The 25656-nt window shown below is 46.4% G+C and overlaps 1 protein-coding gene across 5 annotated transcripts in view; it reads left to right on the plus strand.

Annotated features, from left to right (window-relative positions):
• The window catches only part of PAK3 (p21 (RAC1) activated kinase 3), a 125646-nt gene that overhangs the window by 56807 nt on the left and 43183 nt on the right, over positions 1–25656 (plus strand). The window contains exon 1 of one of the 5 annotated variants that reach the window (XM_054169332.1): positions 1209–1319. The exons of 3 other annotated variants lie outside the window; for them this stretch is intronic. The gene's annotated coding sequence lies outside the window, so the exon portion shown is untranslated. Of the gene's footprint in view, positions 1–1208; positions 1320–11034; positions 11118–25656 lie in introns of those variants that run through there. One more of the 5 variants, XM_054169334.1, reaches the window with a different exon arrangement.

The following is a 25656-nucleotide window of genomic DNA, read 5'->3' on the forward strand; positions in this document are numbered from 1 at the left end:
AACAGCTGGTGGCACATGGGCAGGAGAATGGCTGGCAGAGCTTTCTGCTGGCCCCAGGACCAGTCACAACCCAGGTGAGGGGCTGAGCTCAGAGCAAGGCTCCTGCTCCCCGCCAGGGCCACAGGCACTGGGGCTCTGCTGGGAGGTTGTAAAATCAGTCACATTTATCTGTGAATTGTTGGGGTTTTTTTTGGAAATACTGTAAATGCGAGGTCATCCTCCTCAAAACAGGATCTGTTTCGACTCTTCGGGGAGAACAGGGAGACCTTACTGCAGCCCTTCAGTACCTAAGTATTCTTAAAGAAGAAAGATGGGACCAGTCTTCTCAGCAGGAACTGTTGAGATAGGATGTGGGGTGATGGTTTTAAACTAAAAGAGGAGATTTAGGCTAAATCTAACTAAGAAATTTTTCAATTTTTTTTTTCTTTTTATGCTGAGAGTGGTGAGACACAGGCCCAGGTTGCCCAGAGAGGTAGTCCATTCCAGGTCAGGTTGTTTGCGGCTCAGAGCCTCTGAGCAACCTGCTGTAGCTGAAGATGCTCACTGCAGCAGGGTAGGACTAGATGATCTTTAAAGGTCCCAGCAGGAGCAGGGCCACGCTCTGCTTGGGGAAGCCATATTCTAAGTGAAAGAAGGGAAAAACACACGTTGTGAAGGAGATTTTTCTCCTGGTGCAATTACGGTTTTTTGCAGGGAAGCGTCCACTGTGTCACAGTAGTAGCTGCAGCTGGTTGCTCAAAACTTGCGCCTGGTGGTTTCTCCCACATTGGGATGCTGACAGGAGAAGCCCACAGGCTGTCACAGGGCACACGTCATTCGGGAGAACCCGACATTTCACGGTGCATTTCCTGCTCCCCGCGGACGAGAACCAAGAAACAATCTGATGGCCTTCAGGAGGTAGCAGGCGGATGCTTGTGCCCGCCTCCCAGGTGCCCGCACACCTCTGCCGCGGCCCAGCAGCCGGAGGTGGCGGGGGGGACCGTGGCAGCTGGGGGTGTCGGACGCGCAGGCGGGACCCCCCCACGCCCCCGCGTCGCGCTCGCCCCACGCAGCCGCCTTACAGCACAAGATTTGCCCCCGCGCCTCGAGGGCCCGCCGCAGCCGTGCGGGCGCAGCCAATGGCGGGCGGCGGGTGACGACACGGGCTCGGGGCGCGGCGGCGCGTCCCGGCGGCGCGCGCGGCGATTGGCGTGCGGCGGCGGCGGCGCGGTGGGGCCGGGCGCGCGGCAGATGGGCTGCGCCCGGGGGGGGCCCTCGGCGGCGGCGGCGCGGGGCCGCGGCGGGGGACGGCCGGTGCAGCATGACAGCGGCAGCTCCAGGTAAGGCCGTCCGCCGGCACGGCCTCGCGGCGGGCTGCCAGCGGCCTGCGGAGATTCCGCCCGCCGCAGCCGTCTGCGGAATGCGGTGACCGTGGCTATGTGTGCAGCTCCCCGTCTCCTCCCGGTGGGGGAGGCGGGGGGCCTTTCGTCGGGCTCGAGGAGCCGAGCGGGGTGTGCGGCTGCAGGGAGGGCCGGGCTGCTTCGGTGCAGGGGTCTTCTGCGGCTGTGGGTTTCATCCGCCGGCGGTGACACCTGTGTTACCGGGCAGCCTCTGCGTCGTCTGTAAATGGAGACCGGTGTCCTGCGGGAGGGAGCCCCCGGCGTGGCCGCCAGCCGCAGAGTCTCTGCCGGCTCTGAAGTTATGTCAGCGCCGGCACCGGCCATAGAGGCTGCCGTGGTGCTCCCCATCTCCCAACAATGCAGCCTGGGCTGTGCGGCAGCAGATGAGCAAGTGATCCCCGGCTATAAATAACTCCCACGTTTCTGGTTTTGGTTTTTTGTTTTGGTTTGGTCTGGTGTTTTTTTTTAAAACACTTTTTATGGGCAACACGCATCAATCCCACTGACCTCTTTAAGTATGCCGGCCAAGTTCTTCCCGAAATCTGGTGAGGAAAGGATCGTCTCTCCCCAGCACATGCACGGTGGTGCCTGATGCTACAGCGAAGCTGGTCCCTGTGCTGGGTTGTCCCTTTGTCCCAGACTTGTACACCAGCCAGGCGAGGAAGTGCTCCAGCATGATGTCTGGCTGCTTCAGGGTCCCTCATCTGATGGAGGATGTTCTGGGCACGAGTGCCCCCTTTTTGGTCGGTCAGGCAGTTTTGAGATCCAGTTTGCACCAGTACCAGAAATGATCCCTCCTTTAAATACAGTGGTGTATTTAATGTAGACAGTTGAGGGAATTCAGGCAGGAAAAGCTGTGGCTTCAGAGTGAACAACATCTGACACAGATGGTGGGCCTGGGCTGGGAAGAGCAGGGCTATTTCTGGACTTGCAACCCCAAAGGGGTTGAATCTTGTCTCTCAAAGTCGGGATCATGTCTCTCCCCACCTGGCTCCATTTGCTGGGGTGACAAAATTTGCATTAGGGGTGAACAGCCTGGATATCTGTGTGGAGAGTTCAGCAGGAGCCCATGAAGGCTTCCTTGCTCTCATCTCCCTGATGCCCCAACTGCCCAAATTTGATGCTGGGCAGAGGTTTCAGTAGAAGTGAGCCAGATTTTTGTTTTCCTTCTGGGCACTGTCGGTGATGTTCAGCACAGGGAACCAGAAGCCTGGAGATCAAAGTGGGGTTTGCTGAGCCACTTGAATCACCCAGTCAGGAGGAGGAGGAGGAGGGCTGTCAGGAGAGCCAAGGAGGCCAAAGGACTGGAGCCAGGCTGCTACCTGCCTCCCTGAGAGGAAGAGGGAGGGAAATGCTGCAGCTGAAGGGGATGATGAGCTCTTCTCCCCAGCTCCTCCTCTAGTGTGAATCCACCTTCTCTGTGTCTGTCAGGAGGGGGGCTGGGGACAGCTGTGAGGGGCAGGAACAGCGTGGTGGTGAGATCCCTGTTCCAAAGCCCCTGGGGGACACCGGGGCTGGCCAGGATCCCACAGTAGGGGTGGGAATGTAACCTTGGCCAGCACGACTGCCTGGAGTAGCTTGCAGTGGTAGGACATGGTGGAGGGGACCACAATGTCTCCTGAGCAGGAGCTGGTGGGTCCTGCTGGCTGGGAGCAGGCCATCCATGCAGAAGTGGCACTGGGGATTCTTGAGCACTTTTGCCCCATCTCTGAGGCATATGCCTGCAGAGGAATCACATGCATCAAGGAAAGGTGTTTAGTCACAGGATACCCAATAGTGTGAGTGGAAAATAAATCAGGAATCGAGGGTAATTCATTTTAGGCCTGGGACATGGGCTGATGGGCTCTTCAAGGCCAGGAAGTGAAGGCTGCTTTCACAGGTTGTGTGTGTGGAGGGGAAGGATTGCCCTGAGCCTGGGTTTTCTGTGGTTAGCACAGGGCTGGCAAGGGACAGCAGAGCTTGTGGCTGCATTGGTTGGAGCTGCCCTCCTGCAGTGCGAGACTGGGCAGAGGAGCTGGTGGCAGGCACAGTATAGGGGGCTGGGTTTGTGGGGTGGCTGGTTTCATGGGTGGAGGGCTCCAGGCAGCTGCCTCTGTGCTGCAGAGGAGTTTGTGCTCTGAACTGAGACCTGCATGGATGGCATTTCTTCACTGAGTGACTCTGGATAACTAAAAGTAAGTCATAGTAGCTCCTGCGAGCCTGGTGATCCTGTTACAGGATTAAGTTTCCAGCCTTATAGGCCACCACTTGCAGCAGCAACAGTTTGGGAGGCAGCTGTGGCAGTAGTGCTGCAGGAAGCAATAGCCAGGATGAGCTGCTTCGGTTGTCATAGGCCCTCTGCTTGGACCTTGTTCACCTCAGGGCTTTAGCACAAGCTTGTCAGCTTCTTGTAGAGTATCTGACAGGGGCTTTTTGCCCTTTAAACAAACAAGCCCAATGAGACTGTGTATTGCAGACTGGGTATTGCAGAAGTTGGGAAGTGTTTTGCTTTTTGAGTACAGTGAAAAGGATTCACTGGGCATTTTCTCTGTAAGGATCTGACCAAAACTCTGTATTTAAAAGTATGTGGAAGTTGGAGTCCAAATTATGTGTCCCGACCCAGCTCACAAGGTCTGGAAAAACAAAACTTGGCACAAGAGGTTGTCTTCCTCTACACCCCATATTTTGTTGCAACTTTTGTGCATACAGTTACAGGGATAGGTGAGACAAATTCAGTTCTGCAACATATTGTTTACCATAACAAATGCAGCTGCTGTGTTAGCCATCTCCTGGCTTGGCAGTATTTGCTCCTACAGGAGAACTGGCTCGTGGTGTTAAGTCCCACTTCAGTCCTGTTCCCTCTGCCTGGAAATTTTCTCCTTTGTCTTATAAAACTTTGTGGATTCAGTGTTCTGGGATCAAAAACAACCTGGAAGCTGGGGTTCTTTTAGATCTGCCTTCAACTTCTCCTTCATTTTAGTCATGTCTGCACAGAACTGGTCACAGGAGACACATTGCCAGATTTGGCTTCTGCTCCGGTTGGACTCCCTGTGACTGGGACATTAATGCTGCTGTCAGTTTGTGCCTAGCTGGTTCGAGTACTAATTTCTGTTCCTTGCTGTGTTGTACAGTGGACAGGCAGGAGCCCACTGTGATCTTCCTCTTTCATTACGTGCCTTAGCTCTGGCAGAAGGTGCTTGAAGCTTTTCTTCCAAGAACTTAATGGGCAGGGGGAACAGAGTGAGTGGGTGGGAGAGAAAGAAACATGAATAAACTTTCACCTCCTTTCTACTCACCAGTACTGTTTTGTGATTAGCTACCATTTCCTATTTTGCTTTTTACCTTTCAGACACAAGTAGTTGAACTTATGTATCTTCTGTTTCCTCTATTTGCTTTGATTTGCCTGATCCTTGAGAAACAATATTAGGCTGGGTGGTAATTGCTAGGTCTCAACGGGCTGGGTCAGCACAGGTGGAGATGCTGATGTGATTGTCTTGTCTCAGACCTTCTGTTGCTGGTGTGTCTCCTGCTCCTACTGGTAATTCTGTAATGGAAAAACAGGACAAAAGTATCTGTGGTTTGTTAGTGGCTTGGGCTTTTGGAGATCCTTTCCAGGTGAATGTCAGCATCTGCAGCTGACAGCAAATGTAGGGTGTGCTTCGTTTGGGATAGACATTGGACTTTTCATTTTGCATCTTTAATTGGACAGATGCAACTTAGCTCTGACAGTGCCCTGTTTATGAGCTGGCCTGCTGGATTTCCTGGGACAGGAGGTTGGGCTGCAGTGTAGCCTTTGCCTCCTCAGTCAAGCAATGTGGGACATGGCGAGTGGGTATCCCTTGCTCTGGGAAAGCAGCGTGACATCCACCCAGTCATTCTGACTGACTATCATCCAAGAAGCTTGTGATCTTACTGATGTGGTCTCATGGCCCTAGCTACTGGAGCTCTTGACCCCAGGAAGCCCTGGGCCAGGGACAGGCGGGCCTGCAAGTTTCTAGGTCTTCTGGCTCCTGGGCTGGGAAGCTTTTCTTCTTAGCTTACACCACCAGCCATACCTGCAAGTCTGGTTCTTGGAGCTCTGGGCTCGGTGCACCTCTGGGTACTCTGATGTCCAGTCTTTTCTGGAGGCAGACTTCCAAATCATGTCCCTCTTAAAACAGGGGCATGTCCTGCTCACCTAAGATCTGCCACAAATGTTGCTTAGCATGAGCAGGTGTTACCTGTTGGTTTGTCTTGTTCTAATGACTTACCATCACAACTGTGTGCATCAAGAATTCAAGGGTAAAACAATGTTGTTATATATTCAGTGGGCTAATTTCCCAATGTTACTTTTTTTATTATCAGTTGTTTATCTGGTAGTATATTGACAGATGCAACTGACTCTTGACTGATCCAGAACAAAGCATTTCTCTGCCCTGGAGTCTGTTGTCAGTGACACACTTGGAGTACTTTGCACTGTTTCCATGTGGCAGCACTGGGTTTGGGGCTCTCTGAGCAGTATAGGTGCAAGACCCTTCAGTACAGTACTGTATAAGGCTTGCCAAGATGGGAAGGACAGAGTCTGTTGGCTACACCTCCTTTCCTCTGTCTGCTCAGGTCTTGTGTATTTTTTCATTGCCATCAGAAGCAAATTAAGGCAGTTTCGATCCCAGAATACGTGTTCAAGGAATCCTTGGGAAAGTGTTACATGTTTCTTCATAATTCTAAGGCAAAAGTGTGCTTTCTCAGAGAAATGAAAACAAAGATTGTGATACAAACCCTTCTGAAAGTGATACCTTGCACATGTACCAGTGATAGCTGAGCTTTGATCCAGCTTGCTGTGCACACATGTGCTTCCCTTTCCCACAAGACAATGTACTGCAGTGTCGTTTTTGGCCAGCCTTCGATCCCCTGTAAGCCTGGAACAAACTGCCATTTCAACGTGGCAGTGCAGACTCCAGAGACAGACCTTTCTCATTTTCTTTCTAATGCTCAAGTGTTGAAATTGCTCTGGCACCTTAGCAGGCCCACCATTGCTTTGCAGGGTGTATGCACAGCTGGCTGCACATGACTAAGGGTGTACTAAAACATTTTCCTGTCATGTCACCTGAGCGTGCTCATTGATCCACATAGTGCAGTTGAAGGGGCAGCAGCCCCCCTGTTCCTGTCCCTTTGCTGGCACAAATAAATTGCTGTTTGCTTTATTTGAGAAGGGCACTGGGAAGTGCTTTTGTGTGTCTCTCATAGGGACCGAAAGGCGTAATGTTTTCCATTTCCTCTCTTCTCCTTCTCTATTCCCTATTATGAAGGAGACGGTCTTCCAGATCAGAAATTTTCCAGGCTCTTCCCTGCAGAGAATTTTGATCTGACCTGCAGTGTCCAGATGCCAGCTCATATTTATCAGGTTCACCCAGCCACTCCCTACATGAAACATGGGGGTGCTGGTGCATGGTAAACCTGAGAAGGAAGAACAGGAGCCACACGTTTAAAATCCTGGGCATTAACTAAAACTGGTTTTAGTGTCTTCTGCTTCCACAGGCAGAAGATGGTGGACTCGGATTTGGGATGCTCTTGAAGTATCACCAGAAAAGCCATCAAATGTGTGCATGCAGAAATGGAGGCTTGGAAAACGCCTTTAATTGCAATTCCATTCTGCACGACACAGATTGTCATGCTTTGAGCTCAGGTTTGTTTGTACTGGGGACAGACATTGATGCAGCAGTTCCTATCAGGGCATGAATATTTCAACAAGTGAAACGATGCCTGCCTGCTCCAGAAAAGGGATGCTGAAATCCTTGTTTGATCTTTTTAGTGAGCCTAGCCAGCTCAGGCTGGCATCCTGGTTATTTATTACCTACAGATTTGGTCTCTATTAGCTGTGCTGTGCTATGACTCTCTTCATTCTGAGGCTCTGAGAGCTCAAGTTGGGAAGAGTGGAAATTTCTATCAACAAAAATGGCAAAAGCAGGCAGAATTTTCTGCCTTTTTGAGGAGGCATCATGCACTTCATTGGATGTGTATACTAGAATGAGGTGGGGTGATATTTGAAAGTATGTAGAGTGGCAATCTGTGGAGACAGATGCCCCACATCCTGCACCACATCTTCTCTCCATGCTTTTGTTCTCTCTTTACTTCTGCTTGCACTAAGGCAATTCATAATTCTTTCTAGTAACTTTGATGGGTAGTACTAAGCACTTTAGAAAGAGTAAGTTGAGAGTGGTTTCTTATTCTTTTCTGTAGTATATTGACAGTTCATGCACAGAGATTGAGCCCTGAACCTTTCTTTTTAACACCTGTAATGATATCAAAACTCTGGAACACCTGGAACCATTGCATTGTTTTCAAGTAAAATGTCTCCAAAGCATATACTTTGAGCAGACTTCCTGCACCTGCAATCCATAATGCAAATACCTGTGAGCTTCTGAGCAACTAGTTCCTCAGGACGAACTTCTATGGTTCTGTATGGTCTGTAGTGTACTCTGGACACTGGTGAATGCCAGTCTTGTTAATGTGGTAAGGAAAAGCAGCATGAGTCTGGGTATGAGACAGTTTTCCAGTTAAGGTAAGATCTCTGTTGTCTTACTTAGCCAGCAACAGCATGTGGATGAAGTTTCCAGGCCTGTAGATAGAATCATCTACCCCATTCTTGAGTATTTTGGTTTATCTGTGTTTCATGGTGTTTTCATTGCTGATCCCAGCAGAATGACAGAGCCTGGCCTCATGGGTACAGCTCAGTGTATGTGATCTGTGTTTGAGGAGCACATCTACTGGAGTGGTTATCCTGGGTATAACTGATTGTGTGCCAGGACAGAAATTACTTATTGAGAGTTATAGCTGTGTATGTACCCCGGGAAGCAGTCCAGTAAACATCATGTCAAAATCAACCCACAACCCCCGTTTGGGCAAAGAGAGGAAAACGTTTTGCTCTTAAATATTCCCAACAGCCTCTAAAGCCTAAGCTCTCCTTAGACTGATGCCTTTTTTTGCTGGGTTCATTGGGCAGAAGATGCTTTGCACTGTCAGTCTTGCGGTGTTAATGAGACGCTACATTGCGATCTGTGGACCTGCCTTTTTCTGACCACCAGTCTCCTGTTGCACAGAGAGGGCAGGTCAGGTTGGCCTCAGGCTCCCTCCCAGTGTTGCTTATTTGGATTGTGAATGCTGATGCCAGAAAGCAATGAGCAGGTGCATGCTTCAAGGATTTCTCTGCACTCCAAGGTCCTCAAAGTATATTTTAATCTGAAAACTGTTTTAAAGGTTTACAATAAGTGGTTGAAAGTCAGGCCTGGAGAAAAAGCAGAGATGTTTAGAAAGGCAGAGGCTGACTGCTCTCAGGGGCTGAGTGCCAGGTTGACTTGTGTCAGACATGCTGAGAACATAAGGATGGCATCAGATGTCCAAGGTCATCAGTAGGGTGCTGGCAGAGCAATGGAAGATGGCAGTTAAAAGTAAACATGGTTGAATTTCTGTGTTCTGAATTCAGTGTGGGTAACACTGATGTTGGTGTGGCCAGGGACCCTGCAAACCTAGGCCAGTAGGTACCTAAATGATAGAATTTGGGTCTGCAGTGAGTGGTGAGGACAGTTTACAGTGGAACTTTACTTCATGTGTCCTTTTCCACAGTAGGCCTGTGGTGCTTCAGTCTGGCAGTAGTAGGGAGAGAAGAGCCGTGGCAGCCTGAGGCTGCTTATTGGAAACATACACTGAAGGAGGGACACACTGGATGAAGAATTGCTACTTATGAGATATTAAGTGCTAATTGTATCCACTGCAAGGAGCTTGTGAAAGGATCTGGATTTAGGATGTGCTTGTGCATAGCAGAAATGTCCTATTTTGTGACTGGAGTCTAAAGACAAGACCTCCTTACCCAGCCCCTGCTGCAGGCTGGTTGCTGAGCTGAGTATTGTGAGGTGGCCATTACATGTCACACAGGTGACCACATACCACAGCAGGATTTGTCGTGGAAGATGTGGAGCTCTCTGGGGACTGGGGATTTGAAGGCTTTTTGGACACTTTGCATTGCATTTTGCTCGTGCATGTTTGGGAAGGGTGCCCTTGTGGGCATATATATCATGTGAAAACGTATTTTGAGTTGCTCTGTGTTTTGTCTGAATTTGGAAAAGGAGTGATGTGGAGAAAGAACCCTCCAGGAAATACTGTTTTCGCAAGCACAGGCCTCTTAACTGTGATTTGGGGGGAGGATGCAGTGGGAATGAGGGGGAGGTTCGGTGAGGTTTTCTTCTTTCCTTACAGCATTTTGGGAAAACTCCAGCCAAGGCCCACGTACACTCAAATGAATCAGCCTCTCTTTCTGCCATAAGTAATTGGCAGCTTGAGCTGCAATGCAGTTTCGATGTATGGCTAATACACTTCTTTTTGATTAATTGAGAAGGAAGGCTGCAGCAGACGCATGGTGTTGAGTTGGCCTTTATATGGAGTCTTTGAGCTGGTAGGGAGATACTGTAGGCCTCTTCTTGAGAGGATGGAATTTGCTGCAAATTATACTCCATACTGTGGTCTGAAGGCTGTTGTTGGTGTTCATCTGCTATAGAAAATCAATTTCTTGTTACATACAAATGTAGAGGGCACGGTAAGCTGGCACACAGCTTACGCTATTGCTTAGTGCAGGGTTTCCTTGGAGGAGTTTCATTTTTATAACAACTTCAACAGAATATTCAAGTTCTGAGATGAGTGACTGTTCCCATGCTGACAAATAAAGCGTATTGGCCTTCTCATATTCCTGTAACAAAATGAAATTCACTTGTTTTTTAAAGCATCTGGTGCCAATTCAGACTCAGAGCTTTCTGTGTCTGCTGTAGGATTTCCACTGGGCTCGGAAAACTTACCAGACAAGCTCAGTATTCACCACTGGAAGTATCTGGGATAACTGGAGGGCTTTCTTGTCCTGGAAACAGGACATGTAGCAGTTGCCCTTGGCAGGTCAAGATTTGCCAAATGCTTTTTATTTCCTGTTGGAAGCCTAGTTTTACATGGAAGCAGTATATTACTTATACAGCTGTAGTATCTGTTGGTAAATGTTGGCTTCAATAACATTGGCTTCACTTTAGCAGAATAACAGTGGTGCGAGATAAATGTGAGCAGTGAAATAAGCTTGCTGTACTGGGACAGTTACATCACTGCTCCTTTACAGTGTTTTAAGTAGTAAATACCATACCTATTACTTTTGTAGCATTTGAAAGTTCATAAGAAACAAGTCCCTTTGAAGACCCTGCAGTCATAAATGTGATTAACTTGACTTTGGAGTTACAGTCATGGCCAAGGCTTCACTGAATGCTGTCTGAACAGAGAAAACAAGTTGTTCTTTCATGGAATTGCTTCATTTACAGGCAGCATATGTCTTTCCTACCTCCACTAGTTCTGTGGGGAAGAAAGTACAAATGTCAGGTTTCCACAGGGGGGTGCAAATAAATGTTTGGCTTTGTAGCACTTTGCACCTGAAAGTTAAACCCAAAGTCCCCATTTTTGTCCTGTACATTTGTAGGGGGTGGAGGTGACTCTTGGATGTTTGTGAACACTTAGAAAGTAGAAGGGCATCTTCCTTTCTTTGTCTATTTAGCTGAATGTATTTCTGCTTGTTTGGTTCAATGTGTAATGTGTATCTGGAGAGAGACAGTGTCAGGCCAGTTGGGCTCAAGTTTGCTCTTTCTCTCTCCAGTTCACTGGACAAGTGTTTTACGTTTTCTTCAGCATATCTTTAAATGGACATTGTTCTGTCCTGTTCTGGAAAGGAGCTGATATTTCTACAACTTCTGCTGTCATGTAAGTAACCTTTTTCTTTTCTGAACAAGGTCATTACATCATGATGCAGTAATCCTCTGCCGACAGGATAAACCATCCTCTGTCTACTGCTCCTATCTGTGTTTGTGCTTTCTTAAAAGTGTGCATGGGGGGAGCAGACATGAGGAGAGAGAGGGAGAGAAGAAGTTTTGATTCTGGCCTCCTAAACTATGTTTAGAGAGAATAATGCATGGGTTGTGAGATGCAAAGGGCTGTTGTCTCACAGAACTATTGCTTTGATACTTTATCCATAAAGAGAAGCTACAAAGCCTCAAGTCAAAAGAGCCTAGGGATGAAATTACACCTTTGCCAGACTCTGACAGGTTAAACTTTATGGAGGTGCAGGTAGCAAATTATCCACAAACTGAATTGTAAAGGAGAGCTTTAAAGTTGGCTTTAAAAACCTGCTGGGGAGTTTGTGTGGATATAAAATAGTTACTTCTTTTATCCCTCTCTTTGTCTGTAGAGCTAAAATAATCTGTAAAGGAAGGACAACATCATTCTCTTTGTTTCATCCCAGAGGAATCTGAGGGATGCAGCGATGCTTCTGTGGGTGGAAGGGGTCAGCATGGGAACCTGAAGCAAGACAGAGCTATCTTGCTGCCTTTCCCATTGCCTTCCTGCTCAGGGTGGTTTCTAATTAGCCTTGCATGTGTCTGTGTGCTTTTTCTTAAGTCAGTTCACACCACATTATGTGGTTCGTGGCAGCCCGGGGAGTGCCTGATGAAATATGGTTCATAACTATTTTGATTCATTTATGAAGGGATTAGGTGATGTGGTTGCCTGGACAGCAGGGACTGTATTTGGTAACCTGGCAGGTCCCTCCAGTCCTGTATTCCTATGTAACCTGAGGTGATGCCATCTAAGCTGCATCAAGATGCCAGTGATGTAATTTCAAACTGTCTGGTCTGAGCGCCAGTGAAGTCAGGGAGGCTGCACATGTGTGAGATAGGCTTGGCTTTGAGCCTTTCTCTTTTGCCCAAAGAATAAGTAGCAGAGAAGCATGCTTCGATTCAAAATGGAATCAGCTAACAGAGCAGAGAAAGTAGAGCAGATGTGTTAGTGGTTGATTCCATCTTTCACCTGCTCTGAGAGGAAATAGCCTGTCGTGTTTTACTGTGCAGTTCTGAGGTCTGTTGCAGATTAAGACAAATAACTAAGTTGAGTCATCAGGTTGTGGTGTCTCAAGAAACTACTTAAAAAGATGTCAGGCCCTCACTGTGGGTGGATGTTAAAGTGGCAAAGCTATTGAAGAAACACATCTAGAATCACATGAAGACTTCACTGTTACTGTCATGCCATACTTGATAGCTGCTCAGAGCGTTGCAGTGATAGAGCACGTGTCCTCCAGGCTGGAAGTGCTAGACTCCCGTGGCTGTCAGCAGGACAGGACTGTGATGGACACTTTGCAGGGCGTGCTGGTGTGGGCACAGTTCTGTGCTCACATGCCTTTACAGCTATCAAAACAGACATGTGCATCAAGTTGCTTGGAGGGCAAGCAGATTGGGCTGTGCTCATTCGTGGAGACTTAGCTGTGACTGAGGAGTCCCTGTTCTTGTCACAAGGGGCACTAGTAACGGCAACTGTATCCTCGTGATAATATTTTTATGCCTAATACTTGTCCATAATTTATTCTATCCCCAAATCCAAGCGTCTACTCATAGAGATTGCATTGTGGACAGCATTTTCCTCCATGTTTCAGTTGTGCTGCCTCTGTGGATGAGAATAGACTTGATGTAGTTTGGTCCAGTATCCGAGTGTGTTAATGGAGGAAGGGGGATATCTAAATCAGATTAATTCATTGTGCTGTTTTATCACTGTGTTTTATGAGAAAAACCTCCAGCAAATAACTTTGTACTACTTCATTTGCATTATTGGTTTGCTTCTGTTTAATTCCAGCAGAAATTTTGGAGTTAGATTCCAAGGGGATGACTGTTGTTGGAACAATATGATCACAGCAGAACTTCCCAGCCATTAGTTATGATAGCTTTGATTTTTACCAGGCTGCATTTCAGAGCAACATCGATTTTTTTTTTTCCTTTTTATATTTTATTTGATTTCTTGGTGTAACTTGTGATTTGCTGAGTTATAGCTGACAGCCGCTTTTCCCTGTCCTTAAGGGGTCATTCTGCATATGTGTGTGTTTGAAAACTGCAGAATGACATCTTAAAATAAAAGTCCTCTAAACATGCTTAGCTGAGTGTAATACCTTTCCCTTTGCACTCAGTTTTAAAGCCAAATGTCATGAAACCAACCCTCAGTGCTTTGACGTGGGCTCATAATTTTCTCATTGCTGCTATTAATATTGTATGCCCACTTGCTCTGTGGTGGGTGTCAGTGCTCACTAACAGCAGCCATCTGTGAGAAAGGAGCTGCTTCCTGATGTGGAGTAAAATTTAGGCCAGCTGTGGATGCTGGAACCACATCTTAGAGACTTCTCTCTGGGCTTTCTCTTCCCTGTGCTTTGCCTGTGACGCTGTAATGAATGGAATTTTTGGTACCCAAGATCCCACAGCCTGTGGATCTTGATAACTTGTTCATGTCAGAATCTAGGGCCTGAATTAGTACTGCATTGGGCTTGTGCTGTTCATGTTCCAGAAAGCTAATATCCCTCAACTCAAGCAAGTTGCCTATTTCAATCCATTAACTGTGAAGAAGTTACTAACAAGTGATGCTCTTGTTTAATTTGGGCAGTACTTGAAACTTGACACCTCCCCCTGCACCCATTCAACACAAGTGCTACTTTATGGCTCCAGTGAAACAAGTGAGCAGTTGCAACTCTGGCCTGATAGTTTGTGAAAAGCCAGTTTTCCTCTGATGTTGGAAAAGTCTTGTAACTACCTTTTAGCTTTGGTTCCTGGAAATATAAATGGGTTAGGATTGAGAGATCAGCAGAAAACAAACAAGCTCCAGGTAGTATCCCAGATGAGTCTTGATCTCTAGAGGGTGTGTGGTTCTGCCACATGTTGGATTGTTTGGAGCCGGCCTTCTTGCATCTGAATGGATTTTCAAACCTGTGTCAGACCTCAGTGGTGGGATTACTTTCAGCAAAACATAACCTGTCAGTACTCTTTGCTTAGTCTGTATTAACTGTCTCACTGGGGTTCACACCTGTCATCCCAGAAGACAGTTCTTTTGAAATATCAAGGCCTTTGGCCAAATTCTGCCTCCAATTACATGGTCTGATCTCAAGTTTTCATTTGGTTTACAGAACTGAGGTTTATAATATAGCTGTGTTTTAATAACTCTGTCAGTTCTCATCTTAATGTGACACCTAAATAGTATTTGCTATAGGAACATGGTCTTAAGATTTCTGCTGTTTTCCAGCACATGTTCATTCTTTCAGTAGTTCCCTTTCAAAGTCCTTTTCCTCTCACAAGATTCCATTTCTCAGAGGTCTTGGGGCAGGCACTTTGCAGACAGCTGCAGGTATAGGTCAGTCACTCAGAAAGGAGCTTTCTACTCTGGAGGTGCTTCCTTACAGACAAGGAAAAGAATGCAGGGTTCTGCTGTCCAGCCATCCTTTATTTGAGGGCAAACAAACATCCTGCAAAGACTTAGGAAGTGATTCATCTTTACATACTCAGTTTGCAGTATCAGCTTGTCAGACTAGGATCATGTGTTGCACTTTATGATATAATGCTCCTGGTTGTAAATCAGATCAAGACACTCACAGTTTGTGGCAACCAAAGTTATATTAGTGCTGGTGGTAATTGCTAAAAGAATACAAAGATCTACCTGGGCAATCATGACTGAGTTCTGTCAGTAACACTGCACACTCACCTTCTGACTAAGTCCATGGCTTTTAACTGTTGTGAAGCTTTGCAGAGCTGGGAATGGTACAAGCACAGAGAACTTGCACAGAATCTGCCTTGGTGGCTGGTCATACTGGCCATATGTAAATGTGTGTGGGATCAAAAGGCAAATTAGGGTTGGACTGAGTTTACGCTTTTCTTCCTCAAACAGCCCTGTCATAGGAGTTGGTGGAACTAGTCAAAGGCAAAGGGGCAGAGAATCTTCCATCTTCAACTCACAAATCATCAGAGATTTGTGTTATCTGGTATGAATCCTGTTTCACAATTAAAGTAATGCAGTCCCAGATCCTTCAATCAGCTCCCAATTTTTCTGTTGCACCAGAACCAGTGTTTAACCCCTACTGTGGTGATCTCTGTGAAAAGGTCAGGACCTGAATGGGCTGTAGAAGCTGTCTCATATATATAGGTGGGTTCTTGATACTGATGATGTTAATTTTGGCCAAGCCCCAAAGGTGATGTGAGGAATATGTGCTTGATAAATCTAAGGAACTCCTTGCTCTCCACAGGGATGGTGAGATGTGCAACCAGAGCTGGATTCTCATGGGAGCTGAGCGCTGCCTTCCACATGCATCTCAAACAGGCAGCAATTTCTCTGCTGTATTACTGAGTCCCATATTCTTTGAAAGCAAATTAATGAAGTTTTGATCAGGGTTGAACTTTGTGTCAGGGAAATCCAGGGAATAAATAGAGGAATGTTACAGGTTCAGGTGGAGGCCCTGCATGAGGAGCAAATGCACTGTGTAATGAAGCCAGGTAGTGTTTTCTGAACAGGCTGGCATTTTATTCTGAGTGGAGACTAAGATTTTCTTTGCTAAAGAGTATGTGAAGGCTTTCTGTTTCATTGGTAGATGCTGTTATCTCCTTTGTAAAACCCTTGATGGAAGAAAGAATTCTTTATGGTGAGAAGTGCTCATGCGAAGTAAAACAAGAGGTGGTGTCGTCAAATAGAGTTAAGTATTTCTAGGAGAAGCACAGAATGTATTGTGTTTTCAGTCTGTACCTTAATGCTGCATCTTAGATTTGCCTTGATAGCATTTCTAATCAACAGGCCCTTATCCATTCTCTACCAGTATTGCAACTTAATGACATATAATTATATTAGTTCTTTATCACTCAACTTGCCAAGTTGTTTATCTCCTGGAAGGAGATGGAGAAGAGAATTTATTTCCTCTCTCTCCTGATGTTCTGCAGTGCAAGTGCCTATTTTGCCAAAGCCTTGGGGAGGGTGCATTATCTGAAACTGCAGGTGACAGCACACCTAGAAATGGAGGTGCTGCACGCTGCCCACACTAATAATCTAGCCAGGTCCTTTTAATGCCATGTTCCCCTGTATCCACAGAGTTTAGTAAATAGAGATGGGGGAGATAACTAGCTGATAAACAGTAATTTCTGATATGTGTCCATACAGTACTCACAGGAACGTGAACTGGATTTTTGACAGCTGCTGCCAGCAAGTTATCAAAGCAGGTGAAGAGTAAGGTTGTGTAATTCCTGAGCAGCAGAACAACTGCAGTGTTCTCCTTCCAGGGCATAAGGTGATGACACATAAGCTGTCCCATGCCAACCTCCATGCTGAAGCTAGAGAGCAGAAGTTGGTTAGAGGGTGAGTATTTCTGCTCTCTATCTCCTCCAGGAAAGTCAGCATGGGTCAGCTACTCAACAAGACACTTGTTGCTAGGAGGGAGCTGCATCCTGTGCTGATGGGCCTGCTGGAAAAGCAAACTTGGGTGCATCTTTTAAGAGCTGCAAGTACAGCTTTAGTGTGGAGTAGACACTTCTTTGGTCTTTTGGCTTGCAAAGGAATTATCTGTCCTGTCAGTCTGGGAGGAGGAAAGTCTGGGCTTGTCAGAGATGTGGCAGCAACTTAACTGATATGGTGATAAATCACCTGTTTCAGGTGCTGCGGACAGCTAGAGTAAATGTGCTTGTACAAATTCTCTCCTGTGCTTTGATCCATTTTGTGTGTTGGATTGTCAAGTTAAGTAATACTGGCTGCTGGAGGAGTTAGGCCTGCTTTGAATGTGTTTGCATTGAAATTCAGATTGACCAGACTCTCCTTAGTAAAACAATTTATTACAGTGTCTTCAGTGTTATCTGTTTGGGGTGAAGAAGTTGAAGGAAATGCTGATGAGTTCCAGTAGATCCAAGACCTGGTGGTCCTCTTTTCTCCCCTCTGGTGAGAGTTACTGTTCTTAGAGTCAAGCTGTGAGAATGTGAGTTTCAGCCTTTGTCGCTGTGGAGTTGGAAAGTCAGCCCAAATCCCTTCAGTAGCACTTTAGGCTCAGTCAGCAAATGCTGCATACAAATAGCTTAGTACAGACACATCTTCCTTTCTGCCAGCTTTTCTGGGTGAACAGTGGCTTTTGGCAGAAGGGCTTCTTCAGATAGTCTCATGGGGCAGAGTGATGTCACATGGTTAGATTTACACATTAACAGCATGTGGCCCTGTGCCCATCTCCTGAGCTCTCTTAAAAGGTTCTAGGCTGAGACTGGAGTTTGATTAGAACTCATCTGCTGTGCAAGAGAACTGTTTTGTGGTGAGTCCAGCATCACGGATTCATAGGAAGGACGGACTAAAGTTGCCTGTGGCATGTGTGTCAGAGAGCAACCTTTTCTAAGCACTCTCCAGCCATTAACTGATAATAATCTGCACTGAACTCCTGGAAAGTGGCCACCAGGTTGTTTTTTTGGTGGGTGGTTGAGTGGAGATTCTGACATCTTTGGACTCTGCAGAGCTTATCTCTTGATACCTAGGTCACTGTATGTGGCAGGCATGGTAGGAAATGGTTTTATCTTCTCTATCTCCCTCATACTAAGACCTTTCAAAGCTTTCCAGAAAAGAGTGGGAGTGGAAGAAATGCTATTAAGAAGTTTTCACAAAGGAGTGGAAAGACTGTTCTGAGTAATCTGGATCCCTTGCCAGGATACCAAACAGGCTGATGCCTGGGTTTCCCACTCCTGCTAATAGTTCCAAATTCATAGTTTCTTCAGCTGCTCTCACTCACTAATGTTATTCCCTTTCTGTTTCATCTGTTGATGTTCTTCTGATGAAGCCTTCCAGAACAGTGGCATATTCCCATGGAAAGATTCTCTTTCAAGCCACTGTCATGTTACTTGCTGAAAAATTCATGGCCAGCTCTATTCAGAGACCTTGGTTCTCTCAGGAGCATGGCCTGTGCCTGTTTGATTGTGGCGTGCCTGCAGGGAGGCAGAATCCTAAGCACAGGATCTGTCCCAGGTGATCAGGGATTTGTTACAGCATAATTGTAGCCACTGAGAAATGAGGGAATTGAGACCATTGTAATTATGCAACTGGCCAGAATGCCCATGATAAGTCAGAAACAGAGCAGGAGAGACCATCAGATTCCTGGCACTTCCTCCTGTGTTTCTTGCACAGGGGAGCTGGATGGGAAAAGCCCTTCTGATTTTGGATTTGATGTGGGTATTGAAAGGTCTATTCTTAAAAGACCTTAGCTCCCCTTGAGAACAGCAGAAATTACAGGAATGTCAATAGCAGAATGAATCAATTTTTTGAAAGAAGTCAGCTGCTAAGTGACATAGCTGAAGGGGATCAATGGCTGCAAACATGGAGAGGGGATGTGTCCAGTGCATCTAACAGAAGAGTATTCACTAGGTGATGTGACCAGGTACACCTGCCCCTGTAGCTGTGGGCAGGGGTTGGAATGTTAAAACATCAAGGTAAACGTAGCAGAAGGAATACACCTTTACAAGAATACAGCTTTGTGGTGGGTAAGGCTTAGTGCTGCAAGCCACCTGATGGCTGAGGGGTAAAGGGATGCTAAAGCCGACTTACCAAAGCCCTTTGTCTGGACTAGACTGGTCAGGGTGGTGGGCAGCTAAGAAGTGCAGTAGCACACTAGGGCAAAAGATGATTTTGCCGTCATTGTCTTCAACTGGCAGTGACTGGTATTCCTCTGAGTACAGGAGATGCTTTGTACAATTTAATTCAGAATATAGATTACAGATATTTTAGGTGTTGGGTGTACAGGGAACAGAACACAGGGACTCTGGTTTCATTTCTTGGCTGGAGAGCTTACAACTGCTGCTGGCGAGTGCTAGACAGCATGAGGAGGAGCCCTTGGGGTATATATCAGGGACAGGTGGTGGCATGTTTGTTAATTTATCTTGGGTTTACATCCATAGATTTATTAGGGCAATTTGGCATGGTAATTTAATCTCTCTGCATTGATTTCCCAATTTGTAAGCTCTTTGCAGGCTGGTGCCTGTGTTCTGGCCAGCTCAGGTAAGCTCTGTTCAGCTTTCAGTGCTGAGGGTGAGCTTTGCCTGGCACAGGTTGCATGGTGAACAGGCTGCAGTATCTGGCTTCGGTGCTTGTTCTCATCCTGGCTGAAAGGCTGAGACTTTTGGCAGTGGGAAGCCCAAGATTTTGGCCCTGGCTTTGCAGACAAGTGTGTCATTTGTCTAGTAAGAATTCACTAATCACTCCTGAGGTACTTTGAGATTATCAGTTGAGGGGTGGGTGTTACTGAAATGTACCTATATGATGTCAGGAGGTTTAATTACTTTAGCTGGTGAAGGGCTTTGTAAACTTGAGTTAAATGACTCTTCAGGTACAGAAGTTGTTATCGTTCTGTATGAACATTTTCTGGATAGTGAAACACAGAAAGTAATACAGGAACAAGAACTGTTAAGTGTGGCATTTATTTAGGAGCTTTTGCAGGATGAATTGAATCTGAAGATATAGAAATAGTAATAAACCCTGATGTGATGGCCCACATTTTCCAGTGGAGGATCACTGAAGTGTGCGAATCATTCGGCTTCACACCATGCTGCATCAGCCCAAATTAGACTCTGAGGTTCCGGGATGAAATGAGGAAGTGTGACCACTGGTACAGCAGGACTTCCCTGTGCCTGGCACACACAAAATGATACAGAGCTGCCTGTTCTGAGCCATGGGCTTTGCCTTCACTTTCTTTCTTCCCAGGGTTTGTGCATTTCCTAGCTGGTGCCTTGGCGTTTGGCCCCAGTGTGGCAGGCAGCCTGGCCGTGGGCATGCTGAGCCTTAGAGATGCTTTCGCTGGGAGCAGGGGGAACTCGGTCCTTTGCGGGCTGGGCCAAGTGTGTCTGACTCAGAAAGGGCAAGGAGCCAGGGCGTTTTCCTCACAAAGGCAAAGAAGCTGAATTCATTCAGTGCTTAAAGGAGCATTTAGCTCCTCAGATTGGAAGGGCCCATGGAAACCTGATACAGCATTACTGGAGTCTCTTCGGTGACATCAGTGGGAATTGAATAAGGCTCTGTATGTGTTAAATTCTTTGCACTTTTAGATGTAATGATGATGCTGATAAACAGAATTGAATTAAAGATAATAGAGGAAAGAACCATCTTACCTGTTTCTCTTGATAGAAATGTCTGCATCTAGGTTATTTTAGGTTTTGTTTTGTTTCCCTGTGGTATCATACTCTCTTTAATAAATAATTTGTGGTTCTTTGTGACAATTTTCTTTACTCCTGAAGAATGGAGATCCAGTTTCGTATCCCGTCTAGCTTTGAGGTGTGTAGTTGCAAACAGCTTCTACCCTCTCTTTTATTCTTAGCATTTCTTCCTGTTTACAGTTGTGCCTGCACCTTGGGAAAAGTTTGCTTAATGCAAGGTAAATATTTTCTCTTCTCTGGTACACCAAGGTTTTATTGTCTTATTTTGTGTCTAATGGCAAATAAGAGCTGTCTGAGCTGCTAGAAATTATTAATTTTGCAAAAGAATTTTGGTCTCTTGGAAGTGAGAGGATGCTTGCCTTCAGCTGTGGGGGCTAAGCAAATAGGATGCATGGTCACTGCCTTTTTGTAGAGGCTGCTCTCAAGATTTCTCCCTGAAATTTATCATGAGGGGAAAAACACCCTGGACATTTACACTGTAGTTCTTTGGCTAGTTTTCTAGTGTAGCTTTCTGCTAGCCCAGGTCTTTGTGTCTTGGTGGTGGGGGTTGAATTGTGAGCTGCGCCAGGGGAGGTTTAGGCTGGAGGCTAGGAAGAAATTCTACCCAGAGAGAGTGATTGCCCATTGGAATGGGCTGCCGGGGGAGGTGGTGGAGTCACCATCATTGGAGGTGTTTAGGAGGAGACTTGATAGGGTGCTTGGTTGCATGGTTTAGTTGATTAGGTGGGTTGGATAATAGGTTGGACTCGATGATCTTGACGGTCTCTTCCAACCTGGTTTGTTCTGTTCTGTTCTGCTGAGCCCTGCTAGCAAAGATTGGGTTATATTTTTTGTTGCTCTAACTCGTTTCACCCAGTAAAGTGGCTGGCAGAGTGCATGTTATCAGCTGAAGTCTTGATGATGTTGCTGGTTGGTATATCATGAGATGCGCATCTCACAAGGAGAAGGTGGTACTGTTTTCTGGTGATCTGGCCTGTCAAGGAGCCAGTATTGCACCACTTTCTGTGGTGCTTTGACATTGTGTGGAGTCTCCCATTAGAGATGGGTAGCAACTCGGTGTGTTAGTCTGCTGTTTTCTCTTCCGCTGAGACATGCACGTTGCAGTCTGTAGTTTCCCTTTCTGTGTAAGTTTGCTGCCGTTAGTGACCAACTGAGAAGCGCTGTATGCTGACACTGCTGCTTGCTGAAGAACACGGGCAATTATCTTTGGATGTACTCCACAGGGTTGTTTTTTGTGGTGCTTTCTCCTGGATTGTTACCCAGACAATACTGGTGACTTAAAGTGTGAATGGAAATGTCACATTCCAGGGAGCATAGCTGATGGCTCCTTTTATGTCTTAGCAGAGGTACTCTGTGGCCTGGGAGGCATCAGCTGGTAAATGGGATGGGTCACTGGCTTTCCATACTTGCTGTTCCTAGGTTTGCTTCTGAGTCATCTTGGTGTTGCTCCAAGCTGCTACATAGGACCTTGGTACCTCAGGCAAGGAAGAGCAGGCATCTGCCTAAGGCTGTAAATTAGGGAGGAGCTGAAAAAATCATGCTAGGAGCAGGGCAACTTCTTGTATACCAGCTTTGTTGAATGGCTCAAAAGAAAGGGATTGATCCAGGTCTCCAGCTCAGTAGAAGGCAGCTGGGCTGTGCTACTTGTGTTCCCAGCTCCTGGCCATGACTGCCTCCAGCCTTGCCTGGCTTAATAGAGACAGCAGGCTCATGAGCCCTTGCAGCTGGGGTGGGGCCTGCTGTCTGGCCATACTCCCTGAGGTGCCCCTGACCCCACTGGCTGCTGCTGTGGGCCTTGAACCACAGAAGGAAGGTTCTTGGTCCCTTGGTAGTGCCTATCACTCCAATGTGTGCTGATGGCCTTGGATGTTCCCAGACTTCAAAATGATGGTGCAGAGTCTGCAGAGCTCCTCCTCTGTTTTAGTTTTAAATCAAAGTCTCTTGTCTTCTAAGACCTTCTAGGAACATAAGTTGTTATGAAAATTACAATATTTCTTTATCAAATATGTTTATCATTTCATGTTTGCATGGCCCTGCTGCTAACTGGTTTTAGGAGGTCTTTGTCTATCAGTGGCTTGTATTTGCCCACTGACCTCAGAACTTTTCTTTTAATTCTATGTTTTCAAGGTTTGGTGGCATTTCTCCAGTCTAAGATTGCCTCTTACCATTGCAGCTGGTTCTACCATCAGCTGGCATCAAATTGGTCTTTGATTTAATGGCACAGCAGCAAACATAGCTGTAGAATGGCTGGCAGCTTCCTTCACAGAGCCTGACTATTGAGAGTCTGTTGTCTGCTGAGGCCGTACTGCAGAGATCCTTCTTCTCACAGGAGCATCTTCAGTCACTGCATTCAGTCCTGTTTTTTGCTTTCTGGACAAACTGCATCATCGGTGTGTTTACCCTGCTGCTCTGAGCTGAACACTTTTTGCCTGTCTGTACTCTGCTCCAGACCATAAAGCCTGTGTTTTCACGCACCCTCTCACCGTCCTTTCTGGATTCCCTTAACCCAGATGTAAGAGCTCCAGCTCTTTGGGCCTGTCTCAGTTCCATCTATTCCAGGCACTTCAGGTGGCCATGCTGTTGGGAGACGTTCCTCTGGAGCTGGATTGGAAGCCTCTCAGGCTCCTCTGTATACTACAGTGATGAGCATCTCAGGCTGTTGCCTGTTTCACTGGGAGACCTCTAGTATCTCTAGAGTTACATGTAGACACGGTGACGCACAGTTCTGTAACCAAAGCAGATAATCTTTCCTCTGCTTCATGATTTTGCCTAAACAGTAGTGTCTTTAGACAGGTTCATTGCATCTGAGATCAGACAATGTATCAGCTGTTCTGGGCTTTTTTAAGACACTGTTCCTGGCAACAGTGTCTTGCTCATTTTTCATAGTTTTGTGCCACTTTGTGGAGTCATTTCACCTCCTTTTTTTTTTCCTTCACTTTTCCTCCCAAAGGATGGATCAGCCTACAGACTCTGTCCTTGCTTTGGTTGACTTTTGTTTTCCTAGCAATCCAGCATTTCCAGAGGTTTGATGTCTGCCCCAAGTGCTTCCTGTTTTTTCCATTCCTTGGAGGTATTCTGTGGGTCATTTACTCTGTCATCTTCACTTGCTGCATGTGTTGTTGACAGTCTTGCATGTACTGTGTGCTGGGTAACAACACAATTGCTGTCAGGTTTTTAAAATGAAACTGGCTCTTTATTAGTTTATTTTGGAGTCTGATACATCTTCTGAAATAGAGGCAACCTTCCATCTACATCAACAGCCAGGGAGAGAAACAACTTCCTCACAAAGGCAGCTGAGTAACTTGTCTGTGATAATTTCTGTGGCATGTGTTCCATGCCTGTACCTTCAGCATGTGACTGCCTCTCAGTGTATTCTTCAAGGAAACAACAGGCAGAGCTCTGCTCTTGTCCTCTGGTGAACACAGCTCCAGACTGGTTTGTACTGAGGCAGAGCTGTGGGTACTGTGAGTCTGGAGGCCAGCAGTATGCTGCCAGCTCCCTCATTTCCCATCATCTTGCCATAGCTTCTACTGTTCCTGCTGGGAGGGGTCCTGGATAGGAATATGCTGACATCAGTCACTATGGACATGGGCATCTTGTAGCCAGGTACCTACTTGAGGTGGCAGTTGCTGCTCGCTGTGTTGAAGAGCAGCAGTTTCCTGTTGTGTGTACACATGGAAATAAATGCTCTTTACAGCTTCCAAAGGGGCAGGATGGGCACAGACCCACTGAAGGCTGCTAGGAGGGAATTGCAAGATTCTGCAGCTCTGCATGGAGACATTCTTCTTCTGTCAGCTCTCCCAGTTGGCTTGTGGTGAGCCCTCTCTACACTGATGCTATGTCTGTATAAAGATGCGTCTGCTGAGGCATGAGGCTGTGTTGATGCAGCTGGACCTGCCTCCTCACTGCCATCTGAGTGCCCTTGGCCATTGTTTGTAATGACTGAAGGATAAGGGTAGGAAGAGGAAGTGTTAAGATTTTCTTGGAGATCTTCTGTCCTTGCATACTGCTTCTCTGTTGTCTTCCCCAGTTCTCAGCCTGCTTCATTTCTTATAGAAAGCAGCTGTCATTTTGTGTCTCATGAAATTCTCAATTAATATACTTCAGTTTTCCTTTAAGGCCTGAAGTTGTTGTAAATAGAAAGTAGTAGGCTTCAGCCAGCAGTGGGGTAAATGTTCTTAAAACAGCTCACTGAAGAAGTTTCTTTGCAAAGCTTTTATGCTATAAATCTGACGTGTGCCTGGCATAAGGAATCTATTTATGGTCCTGTTATTGTCCTCTTTCCTCTTCCCTTGCTTTTTTTGTTTGTTTACTTGTTTCTGTGCCTTTTTGACTGTTCTTTATTTTTGGTGCTTGCTTTGACCTGATACAAGATTGCATTAGTGTCAGCTGCTCCTCAGCTGCTCCTCTGGGTGTTTGTACTTTTGTAGGGTTTTGCATTAGGACTTCAGGCTGCTGCCTGGATGGAGGCACTTCCCTTTTAAAGAAAAGAGTGTGTGGAGACAGCTTTGCAAGTTCTGGGCAGAGGCCTTCAGAGATGGGAACAGACGTGGCTTGGCTCTTGTCTGCCTGTATCAAAAGATTTGTGTCCTTTTGCATCAGTGACTTGCAAATGTTTTCCCAGGTTCTTCAGACATGGCATTTGTAGTTGCATGGAGAAGCTAAGTGGTATGTCCTAGTGAAAAATGGCAGGAAACAGAGATGAAAACCAGAAGTGTGAGACGCCTACCAGTGTCTCTGACTAGTATTTGTAGTATGGACACAGAGCCATTTCCAAAACTGGAATGGTCCCTGCTGGCTCAAGCACTTTCCCTTAGCGTGACTGAGGCTGCAATGTCCTTATTCCTGGGTGCCATCACCTTTTGGGGAAGTTGTTTTGCCTTGCACTCAGCTCTGTGTTCTAAGCCATGGTGTTTGCAAGCTTCTTGCAGGAGGCTGTGGACAAGTGCAGAGGAATTGTGAGTAGTTTGCTGAAAACTCTTATTTTTTCATTCAGTTTGTAAGAGGACGGTGAACTGTTTTGCCATTGTGGTGTGGAGTCAGGCAAGGAATAGTAGAGCACTGCTGGGGAGCAGAAGATTGTCTTTGTTTTTCTGACCAATGAGGCATTAATTACTGAATCCTTGTTTTAGCAGCTTAAAAATACCAGACCATTGTGGTAGCTGAGAAAACAGCAGATTTAGTGTGTGGAGCTTGTTTTGCTTTCTGCACATAAGTGTCATTTCTTTCCTGACTTATTTAAGAACAGCATTTGTACAATTGCTCTCCTAATCTTCCCATCTTGCTGCTCT

The sequence above is a fragment of the Dryobates pubescens genome, chromosome 18 (assembly GCF_014839835.1).
Source record: "Dryobates pubescens isolate bDryPub1 chromosome 18, bDryPub1.pri, whole genome shotgun sequence".
NCBI lineage: Eukaryota > Metazoa > Chordata > Aves > Piciformes > Picidae > Dryobates > Dryobates pubescens.